Source organism: Falco cherrug, chromosome Z (genome assembly GCF_023634085.1).
Source record: "Falco cherrug isolate bFalChe1 chromosome Z, bFalChe1.pri, whole genome shotgun sequence".
Classification (NCBI taxonomy): domain Eukaryota; kingdom Metazoa; phylum Chordata; class Aves; order Falconiformes; family Falconidae; genus Falco; species Falco cherrug.
The window spans coordinates 86,046,338-86,065,267 of NC_073720.1; positions in this window are offsets into that span (position 1 = coordinate 86,046,338).

Genomic DNA, 18,930 nt, shown 5'->3' on the forward strand with positions numbered 1-18,930 from the left:
AGCCCAGAAAGCAGGTAGAACAACTTTTGTGGTGTCTTTCAGATGCCTACCGGAGCAATGTAAAAACTACCAGGAGAACTCCTGTCTGGCACCTTCCCCGGTGGAGTTGTGCATGGGGTGTGTTTGGAACATTTTGTCACCGGCCGAGTCCAAAATTCAGCGGTTCCCCATCTCAGCCCAGAAAGCAGGTAGAACAACTTTTGTGGTGCCTTTCAGCTGCCTACCAAGGTAGTGTAAAAACTATCAAGAGAACTCTTGTCTGGCACCTTCCCTAGTGGAGTTGTGCATGGGGTGTGTTTGGAACATTTTGTCACCAGCCGAGTCCAAAATTCAGCGGTTCCCCATCTCAGCCCAGAAAGCAGGTAGAACAACTTTTGTGGTGTCTTTCAGATGCCTACCAGAGCAATGTAAAAACTACCAGGAGAACTCCTGTCTGGCACCTTCCCCGGTGGAGTTGTGCATGGGGTGTCTTTGGAACATTTTGTCACTAGCCGAGTCCAAAATTCAGCGGTTCCCCATCTCAGCTCAGAAAGCAGGTAGAACAACTTTTGTGGTGCCTTTCAAATGCCTACCAAGGTAGTGTAAAAACTACCAAGAGAACTCCTGCCTGGCACCTTCCCCGGTGGAGTTGTGCATGGGGTGTGTTTGGAACATTTTGTCACCGGCCGAGTCCAAAATTCAGCGGTTCCCCATCTCAGCCCAGAAAGCAGGAAGAACAACTTTTGTGGTGTCTTTCAGATGCCTACCGGAGCAATGTAAAAACTACCAGGAGAACTCCTGTCTGGCACCTTCCCCGGTGGAGTTGTGCATGGGGTGTGTTTGGAACATTTTGTCACCGGCCGAGTCCAAAATTCAGCGGTTCCCCATCTCAGCCCAGAAAGCAGGTAGAACAACTTTTGTGGTGTCTTTCAGATGCCTACCGGAGCAATGTAAAAACTACCAGGAGAACTCCTGTCTGGCACCTTCCCCGGTGGAGTTGTGCATGTGGTGTGTTTGGAACATTTTGTCACCGGCCGACTCCAAAATTCAGCGGTTCCCCATCTCAGCCCAGAAAGCAGGTAGAACAACTTTTGTGGTGTCTTTCAGATGCCTACCGGAGCAATGTAAAAACTACCAGGAGAACTCGTTTCTGGCACCTTCCCCGGTGGAGTTGTGCATGGGGTGTGTTTGGAACATTTTGTCACCGGCCGACTCCAAAATTCAGCGGTTCCCCATCTCAGCCCAGAAAGCAGGAAGAACAACTTTTGTGGTGTCTTTCAGATGCCTACCGGAGCAATGTAAAAACTACCAGGAGAACTCCTGTCTGGCACCTTCCCCGGTGGAGTTGTGCATGGGGTGTGTTTGGAACATTTTGTCACCGGCCGACTCCAAAATTCAGCAGTTCCCCATCTCAGCCCAGAAAGCAGGTAGAACAACTTTTGTGGTGTCTTTCAGATGCCTACCGGAGCAATGTAAAAACTACCAGGAGAACTCCTGTCTGGCACCTTCCCCGGTGGAGTTGTGCATGGGGTGTGTTTGGAACATTTTGTCACCGGCCGAGTCCAAAATTCAGCGGTTCCTCATCTCAGCCCAGAAAGCAGGTAGAACAACTTTTGTGGTGTCTTTCAGATGCCTACCGGAGCAATGTAAAAACTACCAGGAGAACTCCTGTCTGGCACCTTCCCCGGTGGAGTTGTGCATGGGGTGTGTTTGGAACATTTTGTTACCGGCCGAGTCCAAAATTCAGCGGTTCCTCATCTCAGCCCAGAAAGCAGGTAGAACAACTTTTGTGGTGTCTTTCAGATGCCTACCGGAGCAATGTAAAAACTACCAGGAGAACTCCTGTCTGGCACCTTCCCCGGTGGAGTTGTGCATGGGGTGTGTTTGGAACATTTTGTCACCGGCCGACTCCAAAATTCAGCGGTTCCCCATCTCAGCCCAGAAAGCAGGTAGAACAACTTTTGTGGTGCCTTTCAGCTGCCTACCAAGGTAGTGTAAAAACTATCAAGAGAACTCTTGTCTGGCACCTTCCCTAGTGGAGTTGTGCATGGGGTGTGTTTGGAACATTTTGTCACCAGCCGAGTCCAAAATTCAGCGGTTCCCCATCTCAGCCCAGAAAGCAGGTAGAACAACTTTTGTGGTGTCTTTCAGATGCCTACCAGAGCAATGTAAAAACTACCAGGAGAACTCCTGTCTGGCACCTTCCCCGGTGGAGTTGTGCATGGGGTGTGTTTGGAACATTTTGTCACTAGCCGAGTCCAAAATTCAGCGGTTCCCCATCTCAGCTCAGAAAGCAGGTAGAACAACTTTTGTGGTGCCTTTCAAATGCCTACCAAGGTAGTGTAAAAACTACCAAGAGAACTCCTGCCTGGCACCTTCCCCGGTGGAGTTGTGCATGGAGTGTGTTTGGAACATTTTGTCACCGGCCGAGTCCAAAATTCAGCGGTTCCCCATCTCAGCCCAGAAAGCAGGAAGAACAACTTTTGTGGTGTCCTTTTGATGCCTACAGGAGCAATGTAAAAACTACCAGGAGAACTCCTGTCTGGCACCTTCCCCGGTGGAGTTGTGCATGTGGTGTGTTTGGAACATTTTGTCACCGGCCGACTCCAAAATTCAGCGGTTCCCCATCTCAGCCCAGAAAGCAGGTAGAACAACTTTTGTGGTGTCTTTCAGATGCCTACCGGAGCAATGTAAAAACTACCAGGAGAACTCCTGTCTGGCACCTTCCCCGGTGGAGTTGTGCATGGGGTGTGTTTGGAACATTTTGTCACCAGCCGACTCCAAAATTCAGCGGTTCCCCATCTCAGCCCAGAAAGCAGGTAGAACAACTTTTGTGGTGTCTTTCAGATGCCTACCGGAGCAATGTAAAAACTACCAGGAGAACTCCTGTCTGGCACCTTCCCCTGTGGAGTTGTGCAGGGGGTGTCTTTGGAACATTTTGTCACCGGCCGACTCCAAAATTCAGCGGTTCCCCATCTCAGCCCAGAAAGCAGGTAGAACAACTTTTGTGGTGTCTTTCAGATGCCTACCGGAGCAATGTAAAAACTACCAGGAGAACTCCTGTCTGGCACCTTCCCCGGTGGAGTTGTGCATGGGGTGTCTTTGGAACATTTTGTCACCGGCCGAGTCCAAAATTCAGCGGTTCCTCATCTCAGCCCAGAAAGCAGGTAGAACAACTTTTGTGGTGCCTTTCAGCTGCCTACCAAGGTAGTGTAAAAACTATCAAGAGAACTCTTGTCTGGCACCTTCCCTAGTGGAGTTGTGCATGGGGTGTGTTTAGAACATTTTGTCACCAGCCGAGTCCAAAATTCAGCGGTTCCCCATCTCAGCCCAGAGAGCAGGTAGAACAACTTTTGTGGTGTCTTTCAGATGCCTACCAGAGCAATGTAAAAACTACCAGGAGAACTCCTGTCTGGCACCTTCCCCGGTGGAGTTGTGCATGGGGTGTCTTTGGAACATTTTGTCACTAGCCGAGTCCAAAATTCAGCGGTTCCCCATCTCAGCTCAGAAAGCAGGTAGAACAACTTTTGTGGTGCCTTTCAAATGCCTACCAAGGTAGTGTAAAAACTACCAAGAGAACTCCTGTCTGGCACCTTCCCCGGTGGAGTTGTGCATGGGGTGTGTTTGGAACATTTTGTCACCGGCCGAGTCCAAAATTCAGCGGTTCCCCATCTCAGCCCAGAAAGCAGGAAGAACAACTTTTGTGGTGTCCTTTTGATGCCTACAGGAGCAATGTAAAAACTACCAGGAGAACTCCTGTCTGGCACCTTCCCCGGTGGAGTTGTGCATGTGGTGTGTTTGGAACATTTTGTCACCGGCCGAGTCCAAAATTCAGCGGTTCCCCATCTCAGCCCAGAAAGCAGGTAGAACAACTTTTGTGGTGCCTTTCAAATGCCTACCAAGGTAGTGTAAAAACTACCAAGAGAACTCCTGCCTGGCACCTTCCCCGGTGGAGTTGTGCATGGGGTGTGTTTGGAACATTTTGTCACTGGCCGAGTCCAAAATTCAGCGGTTCCCCATCTCAGCTCAGAAAGCAGGTAGAACAACTTTTGTGGTGTCTTTCAGATGCCTACCGGAGCAATGTAAAAACTACCAGGACAACTCCTGTCTGGCACCTTCCCCGGTGGAGTTGTGCATGGGGTGTGTTTGGAACATTTTGTCACCGGCCGAGTCCAAAATTCAGCGGTTCCCCATCTCAGCCCAGAAAGCAGGTAGAACAACTTTTGTGGTGTCTTTCAGATGCCTACCGGAGCAATGTAAAAACTACCAGGAGAACTCCTGTCTGGCACCTTCCCCGGTGGAGTTGTGCATGGGGTGTGTTTGGAACATTTTGTCACCGGCCGAGTCCAAAATTCAGCGGTTCCCCATCTCAGCCCAGAAAGCAGGAAGAACAACTTTTGTGGTGTCCTTTTGATGCCTACAGGAGTAATGTAAAAACTACCAGGAGAACTCCTGTCTGGCACCTTCCCCGGTGGAGTTGTGCATGTGGTGTGTTTGGAACATTTTGTCACCGGCCGACTCCAAAATTCAGCGGTTCCCCATCTCAGCCCAGAAAGCAGGTAGAACAACTTTTGTGGTGTCTTTCAGATGCCTACCGGAGCAATGTAAAAACTACCAGGAGAACTCCTGTCTGGCACCTTCCCCGGTGGAGTTGTGCATGGGGTGTGTTTGGAACATTTTGTCACCGGCCGACTCCAAAATTCAGCGGTTCCCCATCTCAGCCCAGAAAGCAGGTAGAACAACTTTTGTGGTGTCTTTCAGATGCCTACCGGAGCAATGTAAAAACTACCAGGAGAACTCCTGTCTGGCACCTTCCCCGGTGGAGTTGTGCATGGGGTGTGTTTGGAACATTTTGTCACCGGCCGACTCCAAAATTCAGCTGTTCCCCATCTCAGCCCAGAAAGCAGGTAGAACAACTTTTGTGGTGTCTTTCAGATGCCTACCAAGGTAGTGTAAAAACTACCAGGAGAACTCCTGTCTGGCACCTTCCCCGGTGGAGTTGTGCATGGGGTGTGTTTGGAACATTTTGTCACCGGCCGAGTCCAAAATTCAGCGGTTCCTCATCTCAGCCCAGAAAGCAGGTAGAACAACTTTTGTGGTGTCTTTCAGATGCCTACCGGAGCAATGTAAAAACTACCAAGAGAACTCCTGTCTGGCACCTTCCCCGGTGGAGTTGTGCATGGGGTGTGTTTGGAACATTTTGTCACCGGCCGAGTCCAAAATTCAGCGGTTCCCCATCTCAGCCCAGAAAGCAGGTAGAACAACTTTTGTGGTGTCTTTCAGATGCCTACCGGAGCAATGTAAAAACTACCAGGAGAACTCCTGTCTGGCACCTTCCCCGGTGGAGTTGTGCATGGGGTGTGTTTGGAACATTTTGTCACCAGCCGAGTCCAAAATTCAGCGGACCCCATCTCAGCCCAGAAAGCAGGTAGAACAACTTTTGTGGTGCCTTTCAAATGCCTACCAAGGTAGTGTAAAAACTACCAAGAGAACTCCTGTCTGGCACCTTCCCCGGTGGAGTTGTGCATGGGGTGTGTTTGGAACATTTTGTCACCGGCCGAGTCCAAAATTCAGCGGTTCCCCATCTCAGCCCAGAAAGCAGGTAGAACAACTTTTTTGGTGTCCTTTTGATGCCTACCGGAGCAAAGTAAAAACTACCAACAGAACTCGTCCCTGGCACCTTCGCTAGTGGAGTTGTGCATGGGGTGTATTTATTAAAATTTTGTCACCGGCCGAGTCCAAAATTCAGCGGTTCCCCATCTCAGCCCAGAAAGCAGGTAGAACAACTTTTGTGGTGCCTTTCAGCTGCCTACCAAGGTAGTGTAAAAACTACCGGGAAAACTCCTGTCTGGCACCTTCCCTAGTGGAGTTGTGCATGGGGTGTGTTTGGAACATTTTGTCACCAGCCGAGTCCAAAATTCAGCGGTTCCCCATCTCAGCCCAGAAAGCAGGTAGAACAACTTTTGTGGTGTCTTTCAGATGCCTACCAGAGCAATGTAAAAACTACCAACAGAACTCGTCCCTGGCACCTTTGCTAGTAGAGTTGTGCATGGGGTGTATTTAAAAAATTTTTTCACCAGCCGAGTCCAAAATTCAGCGGTTCCCCATCTCAGCTCAGAAAGCAGGTAGAACAACTTTTGTGGTGTCTTTCAGATGCCTACCAAGGTAGTGTAAAAACTACTAAGAGAACTCCTGTCTGGCACCTTCCCCGGTGGAGTTGTGCATGGGGTGTGTTTGGAACATTTTTTCACCGGCCGAGTCCAAAATTCAGCGGTTCCCCATCTCAGCCCAGAAAGCAGGTAGAACTACTTTTGTGGTGTCTTTCAGATGCCTACTGGAGCAATGTAAAAACTATCAAGAGAACTCCTGTCTGGCACCTTCCCCGGTGGAGTTGTGCAGGGGGTGTGTTTGGAACATTTTGTCACCGGCCGAGTCCAAAATTCAGCGGTTCCCCATCTCAGCTCAGAAAGCAGGTAGAACAACTTTTGTGGTGTCCTTTTGATGCCTACCGGAGCAATGTAAAAACTACCAACAGAACTCGTCCCTGGAACCTTCGCTAGTGGAGTTGTGCATGGGGTGTATTTATTAAAATTTTGTCACCAGCCGAGTCCAAAATTCAGCTGTTCCCCATCTCAGCCCAGAAAGCAGGTAGAACAACTTTTGTGGTGCCTTTCAGATGCCTACCAAGGTAGTGTAAAAACTACCAGGAGAACTCCTGTCTGGCACCTTCCCCGGTGGAGTTGTGCAGGGGGTGTGTTTGGAACATTTTTTCACCGGCCGACTCCAAAATTCAGCGGTTCCCCATCTCAGCCCAGAAAGCAGGTAGAACAACTTTTGTGGTGTCCTTTTGATGCCTACCGGAGCAATGTAAAAACTACCAGGAGAACTCCTGCCTGGCACCTTCCCCGGTGGAGTTGTGCATGGGGTGTGTTTGGAACATTTTGTCACCGGCCGACTCCAAAATTCAGCTGTTCCCCATCTCAGCCCAGAAAGCAGGTAGAACAACTTTTGTGGTGTCTTTCAGATGCCTACCAAGGTAGTGTAAAAACTACCAGGAGAGCTCCTGTCTGGCACCTTCCCCGGTGGAGTTGTGCATGGGGTGTGTTTGGAACATTTTGTCACCGGCCGAGTCCAAAATTCAGCGGTTCCCCATCTCAGCCCAGAAAGCAGGTAGAACAACTTTTGTGGTGTCTTTCAGATGCCTACCGGAGCAATGTAAAAACTACCAAGAGAACTCCTGTCTGGCACCTTCCCCGGTGGAGTTGTGCATGGGGTGTGTTTGGAACATTTTGTCACCGGCCGACTCCAAAATTCAGCGGTTCCCCATCTCAGCCCAGAAAGCAGGTAGAACAACTTTTGTGGTGTCTTTCAGATGCCTACCGGAGCAATGTAAAAACTACCAGGAGAACTCCTGTCTGGCACCTTCCCCGGTGGAGTTGTGCATGGGGGTGTGTTTGGAACATTTTGTCACCAGCCGAGTCCAAAATTCAGCGGTTCCCCATCTCAGCCCAGAAAGCAGGTAGAACAACTTTTGTGGTGCCTTTCAAATGCCTACCAAGGTAGTGTAAAAACTACCAAGAGAACTCCTGCCTGGCACCTTCCCCGGTGGAGTTGTGCATGGGGTGTGTTTGGAACATTTTGTCACCGGCCGACTCCAAAATTCAGCGGTTCCCCATCTCAGCCCAGAAAGCAGGTAGAACAACTTTTGTGGTGTCTTTCAGATGCCTACCGGAGCAATGTAAAAACTACCAGGAGAACTCCTGTCTGGCACCTTCCCCGGTGGAGTTGTGCATGGGGTGTATTTATTAAAATTTTGTCACCGGCCGAGTCCAAAATTCAGCGGTTCCCCATCTCAGCCCAGAAAGCAGGTAGAACAACTTTTGTGGTGCCTTTCAGCTGCCTACCAAGGTAGTGTAAAAACTACCAGGAAAACTCCTGTCTGGCACCTTCCCTAGTGGAGTTGTGCATGGGGTGTGTTTGGAACATTTTGTCACCAGCCGAGTCCAAAATTCAGCGGTTCCCCATCTCAGCCCAGAAAGCAGGTAGAACAACTTTTGTGGTGTCTTTCAGATGCCTACCAGAGCAATGTAAAAACTACCAATAGAACTCGTCCCTGGCACCTTTGCTAGTAGAGTTGTGCATGGGGTGTGTTTGGAACATTTTGTCACCGGCCGAGTCCAAAATTCAGCGGTTCCCCATCTCAGCTCAGAAAGCAGGTAGAACAACTTTTGTGGTGTCTTTCAGATGCCTACCAGAGCAATGTAAAAACTACTAAGAGAACTCCTGTCTGGCACCTTCCCCGGTGGAGTTGTGCATGGGGTGTGTTTGGAACATTTTTTCACCGGCCGAGTCCAAAATTCAGCGGTTCCCCATCTCAGCCCAGAAAGCAGGTAGAACAACTTTTGTGGTGTCTTTCAGATGCCTACTGGAGCAATGTAAAAACTACCAACAGAACTCGTCCCTGGAACCTTCGCTAGTGGAGTTGTGCATGGGGTGTATTTATTAAAATTTTGTCACCAGCCGAGTCCAAAATTCAGCTGTTCCCCATCTCAGCCCAGAAAGCAGGTAGAACAACTTTTGTGGTGCCTTTCAGATGCCTACCAAGGTAGTGTAAAAACTACCAGGAGAACTCCTGTCTGGCACCTTCCCCGGTGGAGTTGTGCAGGGGGTGTGTTTGGAACATTTTTTCACCGGCCGACTCCAAAATTCAGCGGTTCCCCATCTCAGCCCAGAAAGCAGGTAGAACAACTTTTGTGGTGTCCTTTTGATGCCTACCGGAGCAATGTAAAAACTACCAGGAGAACTCCTGCCTGGCACCTTCCCCGGTGGAGTTGTGCATGGGGTGTGTTTGGAACATTTTGTCACCGGCCGACTCCAAAATTCAGCGGTTCCCCATCTCAGCCCAGAAAGCAGGTAGAACAACTTTTGTGGTGTCTTTCAGATGCCTACCAAGGTAGTGTAAAAACTACCAGGAGAGCTCCTGTCTGGCACCTTCCCCGGTGGAGTTGTGCATGGGGTGTGTTTGGAACATTTTGTCACCGGCCGAGTCCAAAATTCAGCGGTTCCCCATCTCAGCCCAGAAAGCAGGTAGAACAACTTTTGTGGTGTCTTTCAGATGCCTACCGGAGCAATGTAAAAACTACCAAGAGAACTCCTGTCTGGCACCTTCCCCGGTGGAGTTGTGCATGGGGTGTGTTTGGAACATTTTGTCACCGGCCGACTCCAAAATTCAGCGGTTCCCCATCTCAGCCCAGAAAGCAGGTAGAACAACTTTTGTGGTGTCTTTCAGATGCCTACCGGAGCAATGTAAAAACTACCAGGAGAACTCCTGTCTGGCACCTTCCCCGGTGGAGTTGTGCATGGGGTGTGTTTGGAACATTTTGTCACCAGCCGAGTCCAAAATTCAGCGGTTCCCCATCTCAGCCCAGAAAGCAGGTAGAACAACTTTTGTGGTGCCTTTCAAATGCCTACCAAGGTAGTGTAAAAACTACCAAGAGAACTCCTGCCTGGCACCTTCCCCGGTGGAGTTGTGCATGGGGTGTGTTTGGAACATTTTGTCACCGGCCGACTCCAAAATTCAGCGGTTCCCCATCTCAGCCCAGAAAGCAGGTAGAACAACTTTTGTGGTGTCTTTCAGATGCCTACCGGAGCAATGTAAAAACTACCAGGAGAACTCCTGTCTGGCACCTTCCCCGGTGGAGTTGTGCATGGGGTGTATTTATTAAAATTTTGTCACCGGCCGAGTCCAAAATTCAGCGGTTCCCCATCTCAGCCCAGAAAGCAGGTAGAACAACTTTTGTGGTGCCTTTCAGCTGCCTACCAAGGTAGTGTAAAAACTACCAGGAAAACTCCTGTCTGGCACCTTCCCTAGTGGAGTTGTGCATGGGGTGTGTTTGGAACATTTTGTCACCAGCCGAGTCCAAAATTCAGCGGTTCCCCATCTCAGCCCAGAAAGCAGGTAGAACAACTTTTGTGGTGTCTTTCAGATGCCTACCAGAGCAATGTAAAAACTACCAATAGAACTCGTCCCTGGCACCTTTGCTAGTAGAGTTGTGCATGGGGTGTGTTTGGAACATTTTGTCACCGGCCGAGTCCAAAATTCAGCGGTTCCCCATCTCAGCTCAGAAAGCAGGTAGAACAACTTTTGTGGTGTCTTTCAGATGCCTACCAGAGCAATGTAAAAACTACTAAGAGAACTCCTGTCTGGCACCTTCCCCGGTGGAGTTGTGCATGGGGTGTGTTTGGAACATTTTTTCACCGGCCGAGTCCAAAATTCAGCGGTTCCCCATCTCAGCCCAGAAAGCAGGTAGAACAACTTTTGTGGTGTCTTTCAGATGCCTACTGGAGCAATGTAAAAACTACTAAGAGAACTCCTGTCTGGCACCTTCCCCGGTGGAGTTGTGCAGGGGGTGTGTTTGGAACATTTTGTCACCGGCCGAGTCCAAAATTCAGCGGTTCCCCATCTCAGCCCAGAAAGCAGGTAGAACAACTTTTGTGGTGTCTTTCAGATGCCTACCAAGGTAGTGTAAAAACTACCAAGAGAACTCCTGCCTGGCACCTTCCCCGGTGGAGTTGTGCATGGGGTGTGTTTGGAACATTTTGTCACTGGCCGAGTCCAAAATTCAGCGGATCCCCATCTCTGCCCAGAAAGCAGGTAGAACAACTTTTGTGGTGTCCTTTTGATGCCTACCGGAGCAATGTAAAAACTACCAACAGAACTCGTCCCTGGCACCTTCGCTAGTGGAGTTGTGCATGGGGTGTATTTATTAAAATTTTGTCACCGGCCGAGTCCAAAATTCAGCGGTTCCCCATCTCAGCCCAGAAAGCAGGTAGAACAACTTTTGTGGTGTCTTTCAGATGCCTACCAAGGTAATGTGAAAACTACTAAGAGAACTCCTGTCTGGCACCTTCCCCGGTGGAGTTGTGCATGGGGTGTGTTTGGAACATTTTGTCACCGGCCGACTCCAAAATTCAGCGGTTCCCCATCTCAGCCCAGAAAGCAGGTAGAACAACTTTTGTGGTGTCTTTCAGATGCCTAGCGGAGCAATGTAAAAACTACCAGGAGAACTCCTGCCTGGCACCTTCCCCGGTGGAGTTGTGCATGGGGTGTGTTTGGAACATTTTGTCACCGGCCGACTCCAAAATTCAGCGGTTCCCCATCTCAGCCCAGAAAGCAGGTAGAACAACTTTTGTGGTTACTTTCAGATGCCTACCAAGGTAGTGTAAAAACTACCAGGAGAACTCCTGTCTGGCACCTTCCCCGGTGGAGTTGTGCATGGGGTGTGTTTGGAACATTTTTTCACCAGCCGACTCCAAAATTCAGCGGTTCCCCATCTCAGCCCAGAAAGCAGGAAGAACAACTTTTGTGGTGTCTTTCAGATGCCTACCGGAGCAATGTAAAAACTACCAGGAGAACTCCTGTCTGGCACCTTCCCCGGTGGAGTTGTGCAGGGGGTGTGTTTGGAACATTTTGTCACCAGCCGACTCCAAAATTCAGCTGTTCCCCATCTCAGCCCAGAAAGCAGGTAGAACAACTTTTGTGGTGTCTTTCAGATGCCTACCAAGGTAGTGTAAAAACTATTAAGAGAACTCCTGTCTGGCACCTTCCCCGGTGGAGTTGTGCAGGGGGTGTGTTTGGAACATTTTGTCACCGGCCGACTCCAAAATTCAGCGTTTCCCCATCTCAGCCCAGAAAGCAGGTAGAACAACTTTTGTGGTGTCTTTCAGATGCCTACAGGAGCAATGTAAAAACTACCAACAGAATTCGTTCCTGGCACCTTCGCTAGTGGAGTTGTGCATGGGGTGTATTTATTAAAATTTGGTCACCAGCCAAGTCCAAAATTCAGCGGTTCCCCATCTCAGCCCAGAAAGCAGGAAGAACAACTTTTGTGGTGCCTTTCAGGTGCCTACCAAGGTAGTGTAAAAACTACTAAGAGAACTCCTGTCTGGCACCTTCCCCAGTGGAGTTGTGCAGGGGGTGTGTTTGGAACATTTTGTCACCGGCCGACTCCAAAATTCAGCGGTTCCCAATCTCAGCCTAGAAAGCAGGTAGAACAACTTTTGTGGTGTCTTTCAGATGCCTACCGGAGCAATGTAAAAACTACCAGGAGAACTCCTGTCTGGCACCTTCCTCGGTGGAGTTGTGCATGGGGTGTGTTTGGAACATTTTGTCACCGGCCGAGTCCAAAATTCAGCGGTTCCTCATCTCAGCCCAGAAAGCAGGTAGAACAACTTTTGTGGTGTCTTTCAGATGCCTACCGGAGCAATGTAAAAACTACCAGGAGAACTCCTGCCTGGCACCTTCCCCGGTGGAGTTGTGCATGGGGTGTGTTTGGAACATTTTGTCACCGGCCGAGTCCAAAATTCAGCGGTTCCTCATCTCAGCCCAGAAAGCAGGTAGAACAACTTTTGTGGTGTCTTTCAGATGCCTACCGGAGCAATGTAAAAACTACCAGGAGAACTCCTGTCTGGCACCTTCCCCGGTGGAGTTGTGCATGGGGTGTGTTTGGAACATTTTGTCACCGGCCGAGTCCAAAATTCAGCGGTTCCCCATCTCAGCCCAGAAAGCAGGTAGAACAACTTTTGTGGTGCCTTTCAGCTGCCTACCAAGGTAGTGTAAAAACTATCAAGAGAACTCTTGTCTGGCACCTTCCCTAGTGGAGTTGTGCATGGGGTGTGTTTGGAACATTTTGTCACCAGCCGAGTCCAAAATTCAGCGGTTCCTCATCTCAGCCCAGAAAGCAGGTAGAACAACTTTTGTGGTGTCTTTCAGATGCCTACCAGAGCAATGTAAAAACTACCAGGAGAACTCCTGTCTGGCACCTTCCCCGGTGGAGTTGTGCATGGGGTGTGTTTGGAACATTTTGTCACTAGCCGAGTCCAAAATTCAGCGGTTCCCCATCTCAGCTCAGAAAGCAGGTAGAACAACTTTTGTGGTGCCTTTCAAATGCCTACCAAGGTAGTGTAAAAACTACCAAGAGAACTCCTGCCTGGCACCTTCCCCGGTGGAGTTGTGCATGGGGTGTGTTTGGAACATTTTGTCACCGGCCGAGTCCAAAATTCAGCGGTTCCCCATCTCAGCCCAGAAAGCAGGAAGAACAACTTTTGTGGTGTCCTTTTGATGCCTACAGGAGCAATGTAAAAACTACCAGGAGAACTCCTGTCTGGCACCTTCCCCGGTGGAGTTGTGCATGTGGTGTGTTTGGAACATTTTGTCACCGGCCGACTCCAAAATTCAGCGGTTCCCCATCTCAGCCCAGAAAGCAGGTAGAACAACTTTTGTGGTGTCTTTCAGATGCCTACCGGAGCAATGTAAAAACTACCAGGAGAACTCCTGTCTGGCACCTTCCCCGGTGGAGTTGTGCATGGGGTGTGTTTGGAACATTTTGTCACCGGCCGACTCCAAAATTCAGCGGTTCCCCATCTCAGCCCAGAAAGCAGGTAGAACAACTTTTGTGGTGTCTTTCAGATGCCTACCGGAGCAATGTAAAAACTACCAGGAGAACTCCTGTCTGGCACCTTCCCCGGTGGAGTTGTGCATGGGGTGTGTTTGGAACATTTTGTCACCGGCCGACTCCAAAATTCAGCGGTTCCCCATCTCAGCCCAGAAAGCAGGTAGAACAACTTTTGTGGTGTCTTTCAGATGCCTACCGGAGCAATGTAAAAACTACCAGGAGAACTCCTGTCTGGCACCTTCCCCGGTGGAGTTGTGCATGGGGTGTGTTTGGAACATTTTGTCACCGGCCGACTCCAAAATTCAGCGGTTCCCCATCTCAGCCCAGAAAGCAGGTAGAACAACTTTTGTGGTGTCTTTCAGATGCCTACCGGAGCAATGTAAAAACTACCAGGAGAACTCCTGTCTGGCACCTTCCCCGGTGGAGTTGTGCATGGGGTGTGTTTGGAACATTTTGTCACCGGCCGAGTCCAAAATTCAGCGGTTCCTCATCTCAGCCCAGAAAGCAGGTAGAACAACTTTTGTGGTGTCTTTCAGATGCCTACCGGAGCAATGTAAAAACTACCAGGAGAACTCCTGTCTGGCACCTTCCCCGGTGGAGTTGTGCATGGGGTGTGTTTGGAACATTTTGTCACCGGCCGAGTCCAAAATTCAGCGGTTCCCCATCTCAGCCCAGAAAGCAGGTAGAACAACTTTTGTGGTGCCTTTCAGCTGCCTACCAAGGTAGTGTAAAAACTATCAAGAGAACTCTTGTCTGGCACCTTCCCTAGTGGAGTTGTGCATGGGGTGTGTTTGGAACATTTTGTCACCAGCCGAGTCCAAAATTCAGCGGTTCCTCATCTCAGCCCAGAAAGCAGGTAGAACAACTTTTGTGGTGTCTTTCAGATGCCTACCAGAGCAATGTAAAAACTACCAGGAGAACTCCTGTCTGGCACCTTCCCCGGTGGAGTTGTGCATGGGGTGTGTTTGGAACATTTTGTCACTAGCCGAGTCCAAAATTCAGCGGTTCCCCATCTCAGCTCAGAAAGCAGGTAGAACAACTTTTGTGGTGCCTTTCAAATGCCTACCAAGGTAGTGTAAAAACTACCAAGAGAACTCCTGCCTGGCACCTTCCCCGGTGGAGTTGTGCATGGGGTGTGTTTGGAACATTTTGTCACCGGCCGAGTCCAAAATTCAGCGGTTCCCCATCTCAGCCCAGAAAGCAGGAAGAACAACTTTTGTGGTGTCCTTTTGATGCCTACAGGAGCAATGTAAAAACTACCAGGAGAACTCCTGTCTGGCACCTTCCCCGGTGGAGTTGTGCATGGGGTGTGTTTGGAACATTTTGTCACCGGCCGACTCCAAAATTCAGCGGTTCCCCATCTCAGCCCAGAAAGCAGGTAGAACAACTTTTGTGGTGTCTTTCAGATGCCTACCGGAGCAATGTAAAAACTACCAGGAGAACTCCTGTCTGGCACCTTCCCCGGTGGAGTTGTGCATGGGGTGTGTTTGGAACATTTTGTCACCGGCCGACTCCAAAATTCAGCGGTTCCCCATCTCAGCCCAGAAAGCAGGTAGAACAACTTTTGTGGTGTCTTTCAGATGCCTACCAGAGCAATGTAAAAACTACCAGGAGAACTCCTGTCTGGCACCTTCCCCGGTGGAGTTGTGCATGGGGTGTCTTTGGAACATTTTGTCACCGGCCGACTCCAAAATTCAGCGGTTCCCCATCTCAGCCCAGAAAGCAGGTAGAACAACTTTTGTGGTGTCTTTCAGATGCCTACCAAGGTAGTGTAAAAACTACCAGGAGAACTCCTGTCTGGCACCTTCCCCGGTGGAGTTGTGCATGGGGTGTGTTTGGAACATTTTGTCACCGGCCGAGTCCAAAATTCAGCGGTTCCTCATCTCAGCCCAGAAAGCAGGTAGAACAACTTTTGTGGTGTCTTTCAGATGCCTACCGGAGCAATGTAAAAACTACCAAGAGAACTCCTGTCTGGCACCTTCCCCGGTGGAGTTGTGCATGGGGTGTGTTTGGAACATTTTGTCACCGGCCGACTCCAAAATTCAGCGGTTCCCCATCTCAGCCCAGAAAGCAGGTAGAACAACTTTTGTGGTGTCTTTCAGATGCCTACCGGAGCAATGTAAAAACTACCAGGAGAACTCCTGTCTGGCACCTTCCTCGGTGGAGTTGTGCATGGGGTGTGTTTGGAACATTTTGTCACCAGCCGAGTCCAAAATTCAGCGGTTCCTCATCTCAGCCCAGAAAGCAGGTAGAACAACTTTTGTGGTGTCTTTCAGATGCCTACCGGAGCAATGTAAAAACTACCAGGAGAACTCCTGTCTGGCACCTTCCCCGGTGGAGTTGTGCATGGGGTGTGTTTGGAACATTTTGTCACCGGCCGAGTCCAAAATTCAGCGGTTCCTCATCTCAGCCCAGAAAGCAGGTAGAACAACTTTTGTGGTGTCTTTCAGATGCCTACCGGAGCAATGTAAAAACTACCAGGAGAACTCCTGTCTGGCACCTTCCCCGGTGGAGTTGTGCATGGGGTGTGTTTGGAACATTTTGTCACCGGCCGACTCCAAAATTCAGCGGTTCCCCATCTCAGCCCAGAAAGCAGGTAGAACAACTTTTGTGGTGCCTTTCAGCTGCCTACCAAGGTAGTGTAAAAACTATCAAGAGAACTCTTGTCTGGCACCTTCCCTAGTGGAGTTGTGCATGGGGTGTGTTTGGAACATTTTGTCACCAGCCGAGTCCAAAATTCAGCGGTTCCTCATCTCAGCCCAGAAAGCAGGTAGAACAACTTTTGTGGTGTCTTTCAGATGCCTACCAGAGCAATGTAAAAACTACCAGGAGAACTCCTGTCTGGCACCTTCCCCGGTGGAGTTGTGCATGGGGTGTGTTTGGAACATTTTGTCACTAGCCGAGTCCAAAATTCAGCGGTTCCCCATCTCAGCTCAGAAAGCAGGTAGAACAACTTTTGTGGTGCCTTTCAAATGCCTACCAAGGTAGTGTAAAAACTACCAAGAGAACTCCTGCCTGGCACCTTCCCCGGTGGAGTTGTGCATGGGGTGTGTTTGGAACATTTTGTCACCGGCCGAGTCCAAAATTCAGCGGTTCCCCATCTCAGCCCAGAAAGCAGGAAGAACAACTTTTGTGGTGTCCTTTTGATGCCTACAGGAGCAATGTAAAAACTACCAGGAGAACTCCTGTCTGGCACCTTCCCCGGTGGAGTTGTGCATGTGGTGTGTTTGGAACATTTTGTCACCGGCCGACTCCAAAATTCAGCGGTTCCCCATCTCAGCCCAGAAAGCAGGTAGAACAACTTTTGTGGTGTCTTTCAGATGCCTACCGGAGCAATGTAAAAACTACCAGGAGAACTCCTGTCTGGCACCTTCCCCGGTGGAGTTGTGCATGGGGTGTGTTTGGAACATTTTGTCACCGGCCGACTCCAAAATTCAGCGGTTCCCCATCTCAGCCCAGAAAGCAGGTAGAACAACTTTTGTGGTGTCTTTCAGATGCCTACCAGAGCAATGTAAAAACTACCAGGAGAACTCCTGTCTGGCACCTTCCCCGGTGGAGTTGTGCATGGGGTGTCTTTGGAACATTTTGTCACCGGCCGACTCCAAAATTCAGCGGTTCCCCATCTCAGCCCAGAAAGCAGGTAGAACAACTTTTGTGGTGTCTTTCAGATGCCTACCAAGGTAGTGTAAAAACTACCAGGAGAACTCCTGTCTGGCACCTTCCCCGGTGGAGTTGTGCATGGGGTGTGTTTGGAACATTTTGTCACCGGCCGAGTCCAAAATTCAGCGGTTCCTCATCTCAGCCCAGAAAGCAGGTAGAACAACTTTTGTGGTGTCTTTCAGATGCCTACCGGAGCAATGTAAAAACTACCAAGAGAACTCCTGTCTGGCACCTTCCCCGGTGGAGTTGTGCATGGGGTGTGTTTGGAACATTTTGTCACCGGCCGACTCCAAAATTCAGCTGTTCCCCATCTCAGCCCAGAAAGCAGGTAGAACAACTTTTGTGGTGTCTTTCAGATGCCTACCGGAGCAATGTAAAAACTACCAGGAGAACTCCTGTCTGGCACCTTCCCCGGTGGAGTTGTGCATGGGGTGTGTTTGGAACATTTTGTCACCAGCCGAGTCCAAAATTCAGCGGTTCCCCATCTCAGCCCAGAAAGCAGGTAGAACAACTTTTGTGGTGCCTTTCAGGTGCCTACCAAGGTAGTGTAAAAACTACGAGGAGAACTCCTGTCTGGCACCTTCCCCGGTGGAGTTGTGCATGGGGTGTGTTTGGAACATTTTGTCACCGGCCGACTCCAAAATTCAGCGGTTCCCCATCTCAGCCCAGAAAGCAGGTAGAACAACTTTTGTGGTGTCCTTTTGATGCCTACCGGAGCAATGTAAAAACTACCAACAGAACTCGTCCCTGGCACCTTCGCTAGTTCAGTTGTGCATGGGGTGTATTTATTAAAATTTTCTCACCAGCCGAGTCCAAAATTCAGCTGTTCCCCATCTCAGCCCAGAAAGCAGGTAGAACAACTTTTGTGGTGCCTTTCAGCTGCCTACCAAGGTAGTGTAAAAACTACCAGGAGAACTCCTGTCTGGCACCTTCCCTAGTGGAGTTGTGCATGGGGTTTGTTTGGAACATTTTGTCACCAGCCGAGTCCAAAATTCAGCGGTTCCCCATCTCAGCCCAGAAAGCAGGTAGAACAACTTTTGTGGTGTCCTTTTGATGCCTACCGGAGCAATGTAAAAACTACCAGGAGAACTCCTGCCTGGCACCTTCCCCGGTGGAGTTGTGCATGGGGTGTATTTATTAAAATTTTGTCACCAGCCGAGTCCAAAATTCAGCTGTTCTCCATCTCAGCCCAGAAAGCAGGTAGAACAACTTTTGTGGTGTCTTTCAGCTGCCTACCAAGGTAGTGTAAAAACTACCAGGAGAACTCCTGTCTGGCACCTTCCCCGGTGGAGTTGTGCATGGGGTGTGTTTGGAACATTTTGTCACCGGCCGAGTCCAAAATTCAGCGGTTCCCCATCTCAGCCCAGAAAGCAGGAAGAACAACTTTTGTGGTGTCTTTCAAATGCCTACCAAGGTAGTGTAAAAACTACTAAGAGAACTCCTGTCTGGCACCTTCCCCGGTGGAGTTGTGCAGGGGGTGTGTTTGGAACATTTTGTCACCAGCCGAGTCCAAAATTCAGCTGTTCCCCATCTCAGCCCAGAAAGCAGGTAGAACAACTTTTGTGGTGTCTTTCAGATGCCTACCAAGGTAGTGTAAAAACTATTAAGAGAACTCCTGTCTGGCACCTTCCCCGGTGGAGTTGTGCATGGGGTGTGTTTGGAACATTTTGTCACCGGCCGACTCCAAAATTCAGCGGTTCCCCATCTCAGCCCAGAAAGCAGGTAGAACAACTTTTGTGGTGTCTTTCAGATGCCTACAGGAGCAATGTAAAAACTACCAACAGAATTCGTTCCTGGCACCTTCGCTAGTGGAGTTGTGCATGGGGTGTATTTATTA